Genomic DNA, 12,818 nt, shown 5'->3' on the forward strand with positions numbered 1-12,818 from the left:
GTCATGCGAGAGTACTCGGGGTTGAGCTGCAAAGACAAAGCCTGTTTGAGCTTCTGGCCAGCAAAACTTTATTGAAATACTCAACCTATAAAATTATATTCCAATATCAAACTACACAAGCTTACATTACAGATATAAGAGATACATATAAAAGTACGATCTTCTTTCACTTACCAACATCATACATTGTATAATATCTGCCGTTTAGAATGTAATACAGATAATTAAGTATCGAATAAATTCACGATAGCAAAATAATCTAAAATTCAATATTTCAGACTAATACCGTAATTGAAATATATTTTACTGAATTTATTCTAAAATGTCAACATATTAAACTCTATTATTTAAATTATTTTATTTCTAAATTAACTATTACTGAGTATGAAGTTGATAGCGAACGTTGCTTTTACTATAATCAATAATACAATTATAAGTAAATGTGAGTTCTTCAAACAATTAAACTTTCCAATACATTATATTAAAGAATAGCAAAGAAATATTAAAATAATCTAATGTTTAAACATACTGATGTTATGTTAACATCTTAACACTAAAAAATCTTATAACACTAAAAAGTCTTATACAAAGAAAAATTGTACATAGATCATAATCTTACCTGTAAAGACAAAAGTCTGTTTGAGCTTTCGGCCAGCAAAATTGGTGTCAGCCTGTGGCTGGGGCTTTATATACCAGTTTCTATAGACAAAGCCAAATATGGCGCGCGCCTAGCTCTTTGCGAAGGCCAGAATCTCAAGTGAGGCTTCGTAGTCTCTACAGATTATCGTCTAGGTCTATGTACATTATTACGTAAGTACTTCTGCAAGATCAGCGCATTTGCCCTCTAGAAAAATCTATGGAATCTGTCTAGTTCATCTATTTACGTAACCTAGTGAATGTACTTTTTTTGCTGAGTCTGAGATACAAGCAGTGTATGTATAAGACGGTTCGTACTTGATCATAATAGCGTAATCGTTGTTAAATAGTAGTATATAATTGTAATAACGAATAAATGGATTCAATCTCAATATATTTTAATAGAAAATTACTTTCAATATAATTTATCAACTTACTTTTAATACAATTTAGAGAAAATTTCAATCTTGTTAATTGTACTAAAAAATTCTGTCCTAATAATTGTATCATTTCTGATACAGTGTTTATCTGTATGTCTACGTTCCGATGGTAAAAATTCCGATACATTGTTTCTTGGAAATAAACCAAAAAGCCATTGCAAAAGAGATGCACATATAAGATGCATTAGCTCTGTCTCTATACTAGCATGTTACAGTGAAGCCGAGTACACTAAGTTCGACTATATTTACGATGACTAGACGACGATGATTTGCAATGACTAGACGACGATTTCAAAACTTTATCAGACAGTGAGAATGGTATCTTGGACTTTGTACCAGATGACATCAGATAGTGACATTAAAAATATACTGTCGATTAAACAAAATGTGGACTTAACTTTCATTGTGTACGGAATTAACATATTACAGGGTATTGTGAATCGGATCATTCTGAACTATTTTTATACCGGCATGTGACCTATAACTGAATTCATGGATCTATCACATAAGTGATTTTAAATGTCAAACATTGTGGATTTTAATGGATTTAATCAAAACAAATTGTGCGTCGTCAATTATTTTAGACAAATTCACCTTAATAATATAATTGTATATTTTCCCCATTTATCTATACAGTTTGGATTGTTTAGTGTTTTAGAGTGAAACTCTGACTCGCTGAGGACAAATTAACCTTCAGATAGATCTGACTTGCAAAATACATCTCGACTTATAGGAGGGTCAAAGAGAAATTGGCTTTTTGGAGCCCTAAAAATGGGGGGGGGGGCGGTTTATTGTCGAGTCGACTTATAAGCGAGTATAAAGTTTTTTTCTTTTTTATCTGAGAGACAGACAGAAAAACAGGTCATGAGAAAATGCTTCTTTTGAAAATGTTGATGAGCTGCATTTTGGATTTCTACTCTAATACTGTTTCACGAGCTTGCGGTTTTACAGTCCAGTTTGATTCATTTTCACGATTTCAGCACTTAGTAGAATGAGATGTTGCTTTCTCTTTTTTCGCCCCCTTAAATTTCCGCGATTATGGACTCGTTCGAGAAAGCTGCTAAAAAAAACTCCGCCATATGATCCTTTCATATCAAAGCTTTTTGATCTGCTGTAGAATGCAAGATCCTGATTTACATTTCATGACTATAACATCTAGACAATCGGCATCAGCCCTGGTAGTCAAATCAACACGGTACCAGTAAACACAAACTTGTACTTTATAACATCTAGACAATCGGCATTAACCCTGGTAGTCAAATCAATACGGTACCAGTAAACACAAATTCGTACTTTATAACATCTAGACAATCGGCATTAACCCTGGTAGTCAAATCAATACGGTACCAGTAAACACAAATTCGTATCAACCCTTGTAGTCAAATCAATACGGTACCAGTAAACACAAATTCGTATCAGCCCTGGTAGTCAAATCAATACGGTACCAGTAAACACAAATTCGTATCAACCCTTGTAGTCAAATCAATACGGTACCAGTAAACACAAATTCGTATCAACCCTGGTAGTCAAATCAATACGGTACCAGTAAACACAAATTTGTACTTTATAACATCTAGACAATCGGCATTAACCCTGGTAGTCAAATCAATACGGTACCAGTAAACACAAATTCGTATCAACCCTTGTAGTCAAATCAATACGGTACCAGTAAACACAAATTCGTATCAGCCCTGGTAGTCAAATCAATACGGTACCAGTAAACACAAATTCGTATGAACCCTTGTAGTCAAATCAATACGGTACCAGTAAACACAAATTCGTATCAACCCTGGTAGTCAAATCAATACGGTACCAATAAACACAAATTTGTATCAAGCCTTGTAGTCAAATCAATACGGTACCAGTAAACACAAATTTGTATCAAGCCTTGTAGTCAAATCAATACAGTACCAGTAAACACAAATTCGTATCAACCCTGGTAGTCAAATCAATTACGGTACCAGTAAACACAAATTTGTACTTGATAACTTTTACAGAACGACCGGAAAATCTCGTAAGTTTTACAACTGTAACTCTTCAACGATTCAGCAAAGAACATTTATAAAACAGACCTAATTTTCGGAAAATGAAGTTTAATTTGAAATCAGACTGAATTTATGGATAATAACGTTATATTTCAAATCTGACTAAATTTATGGACAATAAAGTTCGATTTCACAGCAGACTTAATTTATGGACAAGTAAGTTCTATTTCAAATCAGAGTTTGATTTCAAATCAAACAAAAGTTATAGACAATAAAGTTCGATTTCAAATCCAACTTAAAGAAATGGAAAATAAAGTGTTTTCAAATCGGGCTCAATTTATGCACAATACAGTTCGAGTTAAAATCACACTGAACTTATGAACAATAGAGACGATTTCAAATCAGGCTGAATTTATGGAAAATAAAGACGATTTCAAATCAGGCTGAATTTGTGGAAAATAAAGACGATTTCAAATCAGGCTGAATTTGTGGAAAATAAAGACGATTTCAAATCAGGCTGAATTTATGGACAATAAAGACGATTTCAAATCAGGCTGAATTTGTGGAAAATAAAGACGATTTCAAATCAGGCTGAATTTATGGACAATAAAGACGATTTCAAATCAGACTGAATTTAAGGGCAATAAAGATGATTTCAAATCATGCTTATTTTATGGATAATAAAAACAATAAAGACGATTTCAAATCAGATTGAATTTAATGGACAATAGAGACGATTTAAAATCAGACTAATTTATGGATAACACATTTCAGTTCGAATCCAAATCAGAGTTCGATTTAAAATCAGGTTAAATGTATTGACAATAAAGTTTGATTTCGCATCAGACCGAATTTATGGACAATACAAATCGAATTCAAATCAGACTGAATTTATGGATAATACATTTCAATATCAAATCAGACTGAATTTATGGATAATGCATTTCAATTTCAAATTAGACTGAATTTATGGATAATACATTTCAATATCAAATTAGACTGAATTTATGGATAATGCATTTCAATTTCAAATTAGACTGAATTTATGGATAATGCATTTCAATTTCAAATTAGACTGAATTTATGGATAATACATTTCAATTTCAAATCAGACTGAATTTATGGATAATGCATTTCAATTTCAAATTAGACTGAATTTATGGATAATACATTTCAATATCAAATTAGACTGAATTTATGGATAATGCATTTCAATTTCAAATCAGACTGAATTTATGGATAATGCATTTCAATTTCAAATTAGACTGAATTTATGGATAATACATTTCAATATCAAATTAGACTGAATTTATGGATAATGCATTTCAATTTCAAATCAGACTGAATTTATGGATAATACATTTCAATTTCAAATCAGACTGAATTTATGGATAATACATTTCAATATCAAATCAGACTGAATTTATGGATAATGCATTTCAATATCAAATTAGACTGAATTTATGGATAATGCATTTCAATTTCAAATTAGACTGAATTTATGGATAATACATTTCAATATCAAATCAGACTGAATTTATGGATAATGCATTTCAATTTCAAATTAGACTGAATTTATGGATAATACATTTCAATATCAAATTAGACTGAATTTATGGATAATGCATTTCAATTTCAAATCAGACTGAATTTATGGATAATGCATTTCAATTTCAAATTAGACTGAATTTATGGATAATACATTTCAATTTCAAATCAGACTGAATTTATGGATAATACATTTCAATTTCAAATCAGACTGAATTTATGGATAATGCATTTCAATTTCAAATCAGACTGAATTTATGGATAATGCATTTCAATTTCAAATCAGACTGAATTTATGGATAATACATTTCAATTTCAAATCAGACTGAATTTATGGATAATACATTTCAATTTCAAATCAGACTGAATTTATGGATAATACATTTCAATTTCAAATCAGACTGAATTTATGGATAATACATTTCAATTTCAAATCAGACTGAATTCATGGATAATACATTTCAATTTCAAATCAGACTGAATTTATGGATAATACATTTCAATATCAAATCAGACTGAATTTATGGATAATGCATTTCAATTTCAAACCAGACTGAATTTATGGATAATACATTTCAATATCAAATTAGACTGAATTTATGGATAATACATTTCAATTTCAAATCAGACTAAATTCATGGATAATACATTTCAATTCCAAATCAGAATGAATTTATGTATAATACATTTCGATTTCAAATCAGCACTTAGTGGTTCAGTGCACGCAGTAGCTCTTTAAATTAAACCATAGGAATTATATAAGTTTACATCAATATGAAAAACACACTCATATACTTCAAAGGATTGAAGAAATATTAAACACTGTTGAAAATAAAAACACATGTCGTAGGTTGGTGTTATGTTGGCTTCTTGATAACATAAAGTAATTTCTTGCTTTTGTTGTTGTTGTTGTTACTATTATTGTTGTTGTTTTCAAGATGTTCATAATGACCGACAAAGATCGGTATCGAAGACGACTTTACTACGATCCTGAAAGTCCAGATGCTTACTTAAATCAAAATCAATCAAGGCTTGAATGTACATGTATTTGAATCAAGGGCAAAGTTTAAATTGACATCCATCTATCTATCCATCCTTTTTGGTGTGATGTATATCTATATTGTCTGTAACTTCTGGTATATGATTTTATTTAATTTTCGTAATTTTTATTGATGGTCGTAAACTGTAAAGAACATTTTTTGTTATAAATTGTGAGCGTAATTTGGCTCTGTTTAAAACGCAAATCACGTAGGATTTATAAATAGTTGTTTAAGTACGTGTTGACAATTAATAATAATAATAATAATAATAATAATAATAATAATAATCGTAATAATAAGACTTAAAATGGCACCGACGTCGTATTTTCTCAGTGACTGATGGATATCGTTGTTTCCAGAATAATTCTGCGGATTTCCATTGGTTGTGTGAGGTCCTGTGAACATAGTTACCGAAAATCCAGTGTATTTTGTCACATTGGTTCTATTGCGAACTGCAGCCGCGATCTAGGATGTATATAAGGAGAAAATTAAGCATTCAATTTCATTCCGATTTCTGGAGTCATTTACACTTTTTATGTTCCTGATGTAAGTCTGCAGACGTTTTTTTTAATGTCGTACTTAGATATTTTTTGAGAGGAAAAACATTTGTTTGGACTGTTCAGTGGTGATAGAAAGTGCTGGACTTTAAAATTATTCTGGAACTGTTATAAATTATTCAAAAGAATTTTGGACAACGCCACCTTGACGACGTCACGACTCTTGGAGGACCAGTACATTTCCGGCATTGAAAATTATAAGGGACTTTTCATTTGTTTAGGACGTTCAAAGACCTTTATAAGGATAAATTTGGATTCACTTCATTATACTGTAAATTCCTCTCACATCTTTTATTTACCACTAAAATAATTAAATTGTTTGTAAATTTTTACAAAACTTTTTGGTTTTGCTTCTTTTCTGTTACTTAAGTTTCTGATCAAAAAGTCGTAACATTTGGATACATACGTACGTAAGTGCGTGCGTGTGTGCATGCATGATGCAGACAGACAGCGATGGATGGATGGATACATAGATAGATAGATAGTTAGATAGATAGATAGGTGTTTGTGTGTGTGTGTGTGTGTGTGTGTGTGTCTGAGAGAGAGAGAGAGAGAGAGAGAGAGAGAGAGAGAGAGAGAGAAGACTTTTAAAAGCCGGATGAATGATAAATAGTATTTACACGTAAACTTAAGGGATGTGATGCATCGCTAAATTGTTGCCTATGAGTTGAAAATTTGCACAGTTAAATAAACGGCTAAAGAAGATTCAATAATTTGCACTATTTTAAGTTTCTACAGTGTGACTGAGGTGGGAAAGAAACAATATTATATAAACTAAAGGAATCAAACGATGTAGAATATTAGATTTTTATAGATAAAGAATTCTTTATTCAGTAATTTACTTCATCGGCACATATTACAAAAAAATACAAGTAAAAAATACAGTGTGGTGTACAGACACAGGATATTTAAAATACCAGAGGAAAAATTTGCATACAAAATCATCACAGGTATAATAACAAAATAGTAAACTTAAAAGGTTTCTACAGTGAGAACAATGTCCTATCATGGTAATAAATGGCATCATGAAAGAAATTTTTAAAAATTAACAAATATGAAGTTTATTCCGGTTAAATCTCAACAGACCTGAAAAACGAATGCATGTAAAAATATACAAGTTAGAATATGAGATTCTAAACAAAATAAAGTGTTATGAAAATCACAAAAATGTTGACGTAATTTAGTGGACATTTAAACTGGTATCAAATTACATTCAAAGAATATATAGCAATCTTGTCCTAAAACAACAGACTCGTCTTCTCATTAATCATGCCTGCAGGACCTTATCATTGTCCTGCGATTCAATTTAATAAAATACATTGGTTAACTTACTTTAGCAATGTTAACACAGCGAATCCATTTAGCATAATACACATTTGCTATGTTGAAACTCACGTACATTTCATTAAACATTTGTGACCGCTCCGGTGGCCTAGTGGTTAGAGCGTCCGCCTCGGATGCGGGAGATCGTGGGTTCGATCCCCGGCCGAGTCATATCAGAGACTTAAAAAATGGTACTAACAGCTACCTCGCTTGGCGTTCAGCATTAAGAGGTTAGTGTTAGGACTGGTCGGCCTGGTGTCAGGATAATGTGACTGGGTGGGACATCATGCTACATGTCTGCAGCATGATGCCCCAGTGCTAGACATCACTATAAACTGCCACATTGCAGACATCGTAGCGATATGACTGAAAAATTGTTAAAGCTACGTTAAAAATCAAAATTACATCACATTAAACATTTGTGATGACTACAATTGAAAATGTGTCACTGGTGACTCTGTGAAAAGCTAAAAATCGCATTGTGACGTGAGATTTTGTTTGAATCCACTAGACCGGAAAGTGTGGATGGCAATGCTGGTTGCGAGATTTCAAGTTTGCTTTGAATGGACAAAAAGTCCCAAATTTAGTCAAATTAGTATTCAAACCATATGTTTATTTTTTTGATACAACAACTTTTGTCTGAATTTTAAACACCTTTATCTGACGACGATGCATTCGAATAAATTAACAATAACATAGATGTGAAGCAACATCTTAAAATTTCGACTACAACATGACTGGACTTAACTCAATGGTGAGAAACAAATACTTCACTTATAATGTACCAGAAGAACTTAAATTTGTACATCACGTTTTCGGGGAGCCTTTATCTGCTGTTACTTTAGCTGCTTATAGAAGTGAATATAAATATATATATATATATATATATATATATATATATATATATATATATATATATATATATATATATATATATATATATATATATATATATATATATATATATATATATGATAGTAGTGTTGAATATTAGAGAATACTGGCAGATAAAGATGAACCTGCTGGCTTGACTTTGTTCTCTCTGGAAAATGGCGATGAATTAAAAGCTGTGGGATAGCTAGATTGACTCAGAGTATATACTCTTGTATAAACCACACCAATGGTTATCAAACTTTTTTTGTCGCGGACTACTTGTATATTGCTGAGGGCCAATTACTGGTCTTTCCTAATGCTAACTACTGCAACTTTTACGCGAACCATCTGAATGAAGCTCGCGGACCACCAGTGGTCAGCGTACCACAGTTTAGGAAGCTGTGACTTACATATCAAGAGCACATGTACGAAACAGAACGTTCATTGCACGGTCTATTTTGTATAGAATCAGACCCTGCCAAAAAGTTAATGTCAATATAAGTTTTAGAACAAAACATTATGGCAGCATTTAAACAATGCATAATGTAACGAGTCTTTTTTTATTAAAACAAATAACAAAAGAGTGATAAGCAACTTCTATTATTAATAATCTTAATATTAAACATATACATATAATATTTTTTTAGTTATGTATCAGTTGTTTACAGAATTTTTAAAAAATCAATAATTCAGGTCAAGTAGAAAATAAACTTGATTTTGGACAAGGTGAAGTCCAACATACAGTACACCTTACAATAGTATATAATGAAATAAAAAATAATTTAAAAAAAATAACTAACAATACCAATTAATAATAGATAACATAATAACAACTACTAGTTTGAAATGAGACTAAATTGTTGGTGTTGATGACATATTATAGTTAGCTACTTATATGGTTATGAAAATGGGTAATACCATAGGATGCAACACGAATTTACAAAAATCCAGTGTCTCATTCAACTCGGATCAAACTCTGTAAGTAGAACCAGTTGTAGAAAAGAACGGTATTCCAAAGTCCGATAAACGATTGATAACAGAACGAAAAGAAATTGTAGAGAACATAAGAGAAGTAAATAAAAACGCATATAGAGACGAAGGATTATAATGATGTTATTAAACCATCTGACGTTCTTCAACACTACAAATGTTCTCGTAATACGTAGCGTTTGATGATCATTATACGTTTGTTTGTTTGTTTGTTAGATTGTTTGTTGTTTTACTTATGTCCACTATTAGCGCTTCAATCTGTTTTTCATACCTTTCAAATTAGACTGCTTACATTATGTTTTCGAATGGACAATTAATACAGAATTTACATAATCAGTTCATTCTCGTGCAACTTGTATAGGGAATAGTTTTTCAATAGGACTTGAAGCTCTGACCTTTCTATTTTGTCGTTACATTCAGCATATGTCTCCATTCTGTCTGTTTTACTGGTTGCCTTTTAAAAACAGTAAGTACTACTTAGGTTATGTCTCTAACATTGGACTGTTTACAATATAACTATATTTAACAAGTTATAGATGTCCTTTAGAAAAACCCATTAGCGTGGACACTTAAGTACAGATCAAGCGAAACGCTTAAGGTGCAATTATTTACTTTTGCGCCGCCTTCAAAATTTCCTCATTGACCTCAAGCAAATGCTAGGGGTTACCCATTAATTATCATCATCTTTATTTCCTTCCATGGAAGATTACATGATATAAGAATAAATCATCTGAATACGATCAATAAATATTTTTAAAAAAAATTAAATTAAATTTTTATAAATAAAACAATCATAAATGCAAACAAAAAACAAATTAATATTAGAATACAAATTCTTACACTATATCATTCAACAAAGTGTTCGTCAAATGCATAAGTTGAACCGCTCCGGTGGCCTAGTGGTTAGAGCGTCCGCCTCGGATGCGGGATGTCGTGGGTTCGATCCCCGGCCGAGTCAGGATAATGTGACTGGGTGGGACATCATGCTACATGTCTGCGGCATGATGCCCCAGTGCTAGACATCACTATAAACTGCCACACTCCAGACATCGTAGCGATATGACTGAAAAATTGTTAAAGCTACGTTAAAAATCCAAATCACGCACACGCATAAGTTGAACCACTCCGGTGGCCTAGTGGTTAGAGCGTCCGCCTCGGATGCGGGAGATCGTGGGTTCGATCCCCAGCCGAGTCATAACAAAGACTCACAAAAATGGTACTAACAGCTGCCTCGCTTGGCGCTCAGCATTAAGAGGTTAGTGTTAGGACTGGTCGGCCTGGTGTCAGGATAATGTTCCTGGGTGGGACATCATGCTACATGATGCCCCAGTGCTAGACATCGCTATAAACTGTCACACTGCAGACATCGTTGCGACATGACTGAAAAATTGTTAAAGCTACGTTAAAAATCCAAATCACACTCATACACTGCATAAGTTTTAGTAACTTATTTGCAGAAGATAGCTGCACACTGCATGACAAAGTATGCTGCATACAGGACGAATAGCTTGGAGTTTTCTTTGTCGATTACACCTGCTGGTAACCTTTTACCTAGAAGGCAGGTCATCTTCTGCAATAAATAACGTAATGTGCAGGCTCAGTGGAAATTTATCAGTAAGGAAATCCCAGAAAGAGTTTCTGAAATTCGACATATAAGGACAAGTAACACAACAATGAAGTATCAAGTCTGTATAAACATTCCCACATCTAATACACATATCAAGCCGTGTTTGAGGAACAGCAGCCCATAGTTTAGCTACATATGTAAATACCTTAGTGTGTTGTCTGGTTTTAGCCGACTGCCACACTAAGGCAGATCGTAAGTATTCGTGTATCGAAGAGAATCTATCAAAATCTGCTTGATTAGACATACGAACTCTCCAGAGGCTATTTTCAAGACCAACAATTTTTGACCTTACAATTTCTTTCCAATTTTATTTATCTGGAATTTCAGAATGATGCAAATAATCAGTTAGATACCCGAGCAAGTCAAACTTCTTTAGCGTATAATATAAATTTGAAATTAACCCGTAGCTTGACATGCATCCGCTCAAAATGAAGTGAAAGAACGCAACGTTAAACACACGTTTAGTATGTACGTTATTAGGCATCAAAAACAATCTGTGTAAAAACATCTATTTTCTTTTATCTATTTCCGACTGCGCTGATGTCCATCCTAGCATTCCCAAGGCGATGTCTGATCTTGTATGTGTTTGTGCGTGTGTGTGTGTGTGTGTGTGTGTGTGTAAGCCGATGCCGGGGGGGGGGGGGAGAGTTAAAAAAAAACAAATAAACGGAATAAATTACGATTTATTTTGTGTAATGTAAATACTGATTTTGATCCCTTAACAATTCCGTCAGTTTAAATACTGCCTGACGTACTTGTTAAAGCATCAAAAAACAGATTAACGGCCATGGAGATACAGAGTAGATCTATTTCATAAAAGAAACAAGGTGTGTGTGGTTTTTTTTTACAGCCATTACTTAATTTTACCCTATTCTAAGTGAGCACAATTCATACTGTATCTGGTAAATACCTATATTTGTCTCCCATAACGGGTAATCAGTCAGCATTGATTTGTATGCAATTAACGTCATTTCTAATGGAAAAGGTAAACTAAAAAAAAAAATCATGCTTACGATTTAAATTTTAGATTTGGACTATATACTTAGGGTGGTAATAATTTCTTTGCTGAATGTATGTCAAATTACTGAGATTTCCTCCTCCTCCTCCTCGTCACCATCACCATAGTCACTCAATTTATCATGTGATTTTCTATCCCGTATTTAGTAGTAGTTGTAGTAGTAGTAGTAGTAGTAGGTGTTGTTGTTGTTGTTGTTGTAGTATAGAGGTTCCAACTCAGAATGATAATTAGTCTTGGTAAGTATTCAGCATTATATTATCCTGCTCAGTATGTACGTGCATATGTCTGTATGAATATGACTGAGGATTAATTGGTTGTTTTAACGTTTTAAAGTGTTACAGATTTTCCTGCCATGTTACAATCATTAAACAATTTTATGTATATTTAATATTAGAATACTATTCCGTTTATTGTATACTTCTTTATGGTAAATCAATTTAACATTTCAGTTCCATCTAAATAAATTAAATTAATAACTGTATTATGTAATGCCAACCAAAGAGTTAGTAAATATATTTGATTTTATTGTCTTATTTTTCTAGTCCGATGCTACCACATTCATTTGGACAAATGTATGTGTGTGTCCATTGTAAACTGCTTGTATTCTCTTTGTGTATGCATATTGTATGCATGTGTATATGTGTTCGGTTTAAATTTATTTGTTTTTATTGTCTTAACTTTCAAGCACAATTTTGACACATTCATACTGGGCAAACGTTGTTTCTGTAGCACGAAAAAATTATTCAAATATATTTATTGAGAATTACATAAGTGTGTGTGT

Source organism: Sinohyriopsis cumingii, chromosome 16, assembly GCF_028554795.1.
Source record: "Sinohyriopsis cumingii isolate HCF-2022 chromosome 16, ASM2855479v2, whole genome shotgun sequence".
Taxonomy (NCBI): domain Eukaryota; kingdom Metazoa; phylum Mollusca; class Bivalvia; order Unionida; family Unionidae; genus Sinohyriopsis; species Sinohyriopsis cumingii.